The sequence below is a fragment of the Orbicella franksi genome, chromosome 13 (genome assembly GCF_964199315.1).
Source record: "Orbicella franksi chromosome 13, jaOrbFran1.1, whole genome shotgun sequence".
NCBI classification, from domain to species: Eukaryota; Metazoa; Cnidaria; class Anthozoa; order Scleractinia; family Merulinidae; genus Orbicella; species Orbicella franksi.
This window is the reverse complement of record NC_138157.1, coordinates 21679437-21686020: the sequence shown is the minus strand read 5'-3', so window position 1 is coordinate 21686020 and position 6584 is coordinate 21679437. Positions and strand designations below refer to the sequence as shown.

At 39.8% G+C, this 6584-nt stretch overlaps 2 long non-coding RNA genes across 14 annotated transcripts in view; one reads left to right on the top strand and one right to left on the bottom strand.

Moving 5' to 3' along the window:
- The first annotated feature begins 1419 nt into the window (after positions 1–1419).
- On the top strand, positions 1420–6082 carry LOC145466010 (uncharacterized). 4 transcript variants are annotated; one of them, XR_014041769.1, is made up of 5 exons: positions 1420–1486; positions 1988–2036; positions 2349–2432; positions 3283–3359; positions 3754–3898. It is a non-coding gene; the product is annotated as an uncharacterized LOC145466010 (long non-coding RNA). The 4 variants fall into 4 exon arrangements; XR_014041768.1 differs by having other exon boundaries at positions 1988–2432; XR_014041770.1 differs by lacking the exon at positions 1420–1486 and adding an exon at positions 4663–6082 and having other exon boundaries at positions 1602–2432; positions 3754–3793.
- LOC145466017 (uncharacterized) overlaps positions 3353–6584 on the bottom strand; it is a 160354-nt gene continuing 157122 nt past the window's right edge. For 8 of the 10 annotated variants that reach the window (XR_014041780.1, XR_014041782.1, XR_014041781.1 and 5 more), the window contains 2 exons: positions 3842–4666; positions 3353–3510 (listed from right to left, as the gene is read on the bottom strand). This is a non-coding gene — a long non-coding RNA (uncharacterized LOC145466017). Of the gene's footprint in view, positions 3511–3841; positions 4667–6088; positions 6121–6584 lie in introns of those variants that run through there. The other 2 variants (XR_014041785.1, XR_014041790.1) reach the window with 2 other exon arrangements.

Sequence of the window (6584 nt, the reverse complement as noted above, 5' to 3'; positions counted from 1 at the left end):
TACAATGCACATAAATTCCAAACTCACTAATTAAACAGTTTAGTGTGCCTCGTCTAAGTCCAGTGACGGATTCGCTTATATTTAAACATTTCGTCATGCTTATCCTGAACACTTGCCGATATACACATAAACTTGCCTTTAAGCTGATAATTCTATTTATTCTCATAGTTCGTCTCGTTGTCAGTCCATACATATTCTAAAGAGAAATTGAATGTTAATCATTATTGAAGATTAACAGGTAGAATAACAAGACAGAGAGGGACCAAAGGCTTATGATCATAAACTGAAGAACAAACTGATGTTTAAACCATATGGATTGTGGATGATGTACCTGGATGCTCACTCGCAAACATAAATTCCTTTGGTCGGTTTCAAAATGTGTCAAGAATTTATTAAAGGGAAATTATGAATAAATCAAGTTTGTAACCTATTTCTAGAAACGCAATTCAACAAAAGGCCATCGCCTTAGCAACCAGCGAAATGCTTGCTCAAACAAATGATTGACATTGATTGACATCAATTCTTTCTTCTATTAAAAGTAACAAACAGACTTTAAAGAGAGTGTTTCAGAGTGAACGGTTCATTGCGTTGAAGCTGTGCGAGGTACAGGCCCAGGCAAATAAATTGCCCTATGACGCATTAAGATACAGACTTGATTGAATGCACTTTCGTTTTCATCAAAACAGTTTTCAACTGTCTCTCTCTTGAAACTTCAACGTTTAAATTCGCTGCGGTAAACGAAAGCTGAATTATGGCGTTGAAAATGAGGAACAAAGTAAGCTCATTTATGTATGATGTCATAATAGCGGGAATTTCCCAGGTACGCAGAAAATTTAACCAGCATACGGTATGGCAAGAGCGTTTGGTAAGAGTGTTGACAGTGCACTGATACCGACTAGCAGCACAAATAACGCAGTAATAAGCTTGCTGCCGCATTGTTTGATTTTTCTCAACTGGCCAGGGAAGCAACAACCGAGGTCTTGTGACTGTAAGTACTTATACAGCGACAAGTGCAACGTGTTCTTTTCATGACACTGATGACACTGCCGGCGTTCTGTTTAGAAGTTCGGATTGTTCCGTGCCCGGAAACGACAAGACCGTGACAATGGATAAAGAGGACAAAGACGCTGCTCTAAACGAAGAAAAGTGTAATCATACACAAATTCTCTTCGAAATACATGCTTGAACCACAAGAAGGAGGCATTTGAAGAACTCTAACATGCTACGAGCAACTGCACTGACATCAGCTGGTACGATTTGGAGTAAAAAGGCCGCATACAAGACATAATCTATGTAACTTGAGATAATGAAGCATTTGATACAAGTCGCCATCTTAAGGCCGATCGCGCAAGAGAAGACACTGGGACGAGGATAACACGCGCAGCTGGCTTAGTCCAATCTCAAGAAACCAGAGGTGCAATGCTTTGTCAGTGAAGAAGAAACCACTGAAAGTTGAAGTCTAGTCTTCTGAGGGTACAACAGGACGGTAAGTTCCATTTTTACCATTCGAGGATACTATCCATGCTGTAAAGACTTAAGTTTCGTTTCATATTGACGTCTACTTAAAATAATCTTGCACGTGGTTCCAAACAGCACGCCGCGCTGAAAGACAAAATGAAGACAAAGTTATAGCACATTGTGAACTAACAAGTATAGTATAGTTTCTCGTTTAGTGGTAGTATCAAACCATATTTGAGTTGGTCTAAACCCGCAGAAAGCACCGGATGTTCCACTTATAAACAAGGGCTACAAGGGCTACAAGGACCGCCTCGTGTAGTTAGCGTGGCAAATCTAGCGGAAGGGTACACGGCTAACCCTTCTCACTGATGCTATTTCCCCTGCTTGATGAAAACATGCTGCATTTCAACTGTCAAGAACCTTTTATTTCTAAAATTTATTCCTAAATTCCTCTAATCCATGTAAACCTAGAATTTATTCCTAAATTTTTCCAATCTATGTTACACTGGGTGTTCTTGTATCTTCGCAGGTCGGGGTTGTGTTCGTAATTCACTAAGCAAACAGGATCAAAGCGTCAGGTAACAGCTTCTAAAATCATTATCAAGGAGTGAAAGGAATCTTTGAATGTACATATAACACAGTTTGTAGGGTCTTCAGGTAACAGTACTTATTATTACACACCGCCTTCTTGTCTTGAAACATCGGATTAACACTCTTCGCTTTCTACACGCGAAAGAAAAATCGAATACATCTCGTATTGAACAAAACTCCGTTTGGAAATCGTACTTTTGATACAAATTTGTAGCACACACTGTTAGAAATTGAGATGACAATCATCGCTTCTTGAATTGTTTCACTTGTTTAAAGAGCACTGAACCTTTATTTTCTAGTGCGAAATGGCCACTACATGGCAAAATATCCTCGACAGTATCGTTGCAAATGGTGGACTCGTCGCAAGCTTGGAAAACGTAAAGGTAAGTGCTAAAAAATTAAGGTAAGTCCTAAAAAATTCCAGTGATTAATTAAGGTTGTTCTCTCCCCTACACCACTGTAAACATATAGCTTTTAAAGTACTATAAAATGCTTGTCTCGCTGTGTTTATTCGATTGGCTTCTAGAGAGAGTTTGAATCAGTATTTGAGCCTCGAAGTTCCACTGGCTATCAGAATGGTAAAGTAAATGCTTGAGTAAAACGTGGATATTCAGGGGTTTAGGTGTAATATGGTGCCCGAAAACGTCAACACGTGGAGGGTTATCAGACACGAAGGAAAAGTCGTTACCCCACATCGATTCCAATCACCTGAACAACGAACCCCTCCACGATTGGAAATAAAATTTCCTAGACATCTGTTCTGAGACCATGAACTTTCCAGTCAAAAAGCCACTTACTTTCATACACAATTAAAAAGGTCTCAATTACACGAGTTTTCCCGTGCTGGAAAAGGGCTGTATGTATTGTTTTTTGGCTTCAAGTGCTGGTTAAAATAACACCACCTCTAAAATAGAAACGTGGTGATAATTTAATCAAGAAAACAAACTCAAAACAGGGTTCGAGTAAACTATGCTAAAATACCGTAACAAAAAAAAAATCCTGAAAGAACAAAGCGAGATGGCGAGAAAGGCTAATTTACAAAATACCGAGTTAATTTTTCTCTTCAATGGACAGATTTACACATCCTGCTACTAACAAGCTGGTTTTCTTACAAATTAACATTCTAAATAACTTACTTCTCGGCCCATAGCGATAACGAAAAGTCGTATCTATATGGTTTTCTTTCGTCTTGATATTGATAGTTCCTCATAGAAAACACTATTGCCTTGTTAGGATAATAATCCCTTTGGATTAACAGACAAAGGAAAAATAGCTGCACAGTGCACGGAGGAGAACGATGTCCACGCAGGGTAAGTTACAAAAATAATCTAACCTCAAATGTTTGACACTCCAGAACGGTTTTCCTCCAGCATTTAAAACACTACTGCATCAGATCCATTTTCTCTTCGTGTCGTTCATTCTTCTCAGCAAGCTGGCTATTATTCAGATTGACAACTAACGCTGGAAAGGAGACAGGGAAAGAAATTAAGCCAAAAAAGGACACTGCGCTTTTCGCCTTGTCCAAGATCTCAAGCGTTGAGATGGACTTCCCAAGGTCTAACAAAATACTCTGCTGTAAATTGTTTGTAGTGAACTCACATTTTAGACTATAATTCACCTTATGACAATTGGCAGTACAATGATTATAAACCGAACACACCGAAGCATTTTAATGAGTTTTGAAATTGTGCTTTTATTGTTCAGAGCCGGCTTTCCAAGAATACTATCAGCCGCTGTCGACGAGGTAAGTGACTATTTATATAAAGAAATTACAAAGAAAGTATTTCTGTACCCCAGTTCAAGTGAGGGAGCTGTGGACGGACGCCTTTCGTTCCACTCTATTCTTTAACCGCCCCCTTTGTGTCAAATGAGCTGGCCATGATTCACGGAGCGCTTGTTGGTACTATGACGAACTGATTAACGAACATCTGACTCCAACTGACTCTAAAACAACGCTCTGCTGCCACAGACGGTCCAAAAGGAACGGCAAGAATCAGACCTCCTTTTGATGGAATAAAGTAATCATAAGGGCACGAGAATTGATCAGTTATTCCCTTTCCAAAACTTCTTGTGTTTTAGAAGACTGTGCGCTTGTTTGGTTGCTTGCTCAGCCAGTGCGCATCGAAGCTATGCATCCAAACTTACTCGTCTTGCAACTGAACTCTTTGCTTCTGACCTGAAAGGGAAAGTAATATTAACAGTGGTTAGAGAGCGGTTCTCAATCGAGTCTCGCTAAACAAAATCAATGTAATTCAAGAGCCAATCACATGGGGCCAAGTGAACTCAAAGGAAACACGTGTAATTCTCATTCAGCGCGGGAACTAGGCTCGATTATCAGGCGCTGTTCGTAGACCGGACTCGAGAAAGCGGCGGAAATCGAGCCTACTCAGGAACGCCGGGGAAATCGAGTGGTTCTGGTTTCCATCTGATTGGTTAAATAGGTGGTGCGAGGTTCTTTTAAACTAGTGATAGAGCTTAGTAAAGCTCTGTTACACTGAAAACCGCTTTATTGATCAGGTCCTCACCTTGTAACCGTCAAAGTTTACACATTCTACCACCAATGTCAAACTGACTTTTCCCGCTGTCTCATTTCAGTTTTGTTTTCTTTTGCAGACACCTGTAAACATACCAATAAGGACATCAGGAAACTCCCCAACAGAGGGAGATGACAACACCCTATGTGGATGTTGAAGATCCAGAATGAAAATGTTTGAAAGTATTTATTAGTCTCTGTCACGGACATGACTTTTTATTACCTGAACATTTAAGGGCGCGATGTACACTCGTTATTAAGATAGAGTCCAAACAAGAACACGAGTAGGACATTTCAGGACAACAAGGGGTAGTCACAATTGATAACATTGTTAATGAAATCCACCAGGTCCCCAGTCGTTCAAAGTGTGGAGTAATCTATCCACCGAATAAATAACTATCCAATGATAGCACGGTTTGTTTTGTCGACCTATCTCGTGGGTAGCGTTGTCCAATCTTTGAACAACTCAGCCAAGTGCCCACGCTCCTGTACTTAAGATTATTTATGAACAAATGTTAAAAAAGGTTTTTTGTCACAAAATTTTAACTTTGGAATTTGATCGTGTAGGCGGTTCAGCTAAGTAAACTTGTCAAAGATTTGAATAAAGTTAGTTCTCAGACCCTTCGTTCATGCGTGTTTTGTGCTGTCAAGGCTGCACGCTAACGCCCTGGACCCACCAGTTGCTCCAATGTCCAACACCCGACATTGTTCCCAAATGGAAAGAAAACTTGTCAAATGAAATTTTAGACTGCGAGCAGTCTCCCTTTTCCTCGGGAATCCGTGGGGAAGAACGCAAAACAAGCAAGTGTGCGAACGTGACTGTGAGCGTGACAGTGAGCGTGACAGTGAGCCTGACGTGCGAGCGGCGCTACTAGGAGCGCAGGCGTCGCACGTCACGTTCACAGTCACGCTCGTACACTAACTTGTTTTGCGTTTTTCCCCACGGATTTTCAAGGAAAATAAAGACTGCTCGCAGTCTAATGAAATTTCTGACCAGTAAACAAGAGAAAATAATTTGTCAAAGAAAATTTGCTCCTGTGCAAGTATTCGTCTCGTTTGTAATCACGTTACTGTTCAGTGCCTGGTAGACCTGTCAATTTCAATTGAGTTGCAGGCATACCATGAAGAACTCTTTTTTCATACAAATTAAGTGGTATAAAAAGAGAAGTAAAAAGAGAAATTAAACCAAACAATCGAACTCGGAAAGCTGGATTAACTTTTGAGTGTGGAATCCACATGACCACCGACGACAGCTGTCAAAACAGCCGACAGTTTTGCCACCAAAACCTAACCCCATCGTTTGAGACCTATCTAGAGTAATGCACTACTTGTTTGTTATCTGAAGTTCTATTCTCTTGTAGCTGGATATCTAAGTAATTTAGTGACTGCTCCGCTTAGCTGAAAAGCTACTTCACAGGAAGCCTTCTCTTGAAATAACATTAATGCACATTATTAATAACCACGTAAACAAATGAAAATTAGTTTATTAAATTCATGGCCTCTTACCGCGTTCAAAACGTTATCAACTATTGTCTTCCTGTGAAGTGAACGGAACGAAATTGTCGCAGATTAGCATTTTAACAACACGCACCAATGACTGTGCTCTAGACTGGAAAGAAAACTATTAAAGAAAAATAGCATATTTGTCGACAGATTAATGTCAGTGCTAGAACGACTCTTTCACTTTGGTTTATCTTGGTTTCCACTAGTCATTCAAAAGTGGTGAATAATCCTGAATAATCTAATCTATCTTTAATTAATAATTTATCAACAGAGATCAAGGTCGTAGAACACTATCCCGCATTACCTTTTGTATCTATTTTCGGGTTTAGTTTCAAATGCTTCCTTTACTGATGGCAACAGCATGATGGTACTGGCTAAGTTTGTATAAGGACATGCCAATCTGGTTATCTAATCTAAATAAATAGCTACACTCCAGAAACTGAATGACAGCTAAAGACAAAAGGAAATCCAATATGGGGTCATTCATAACCCTAAATAG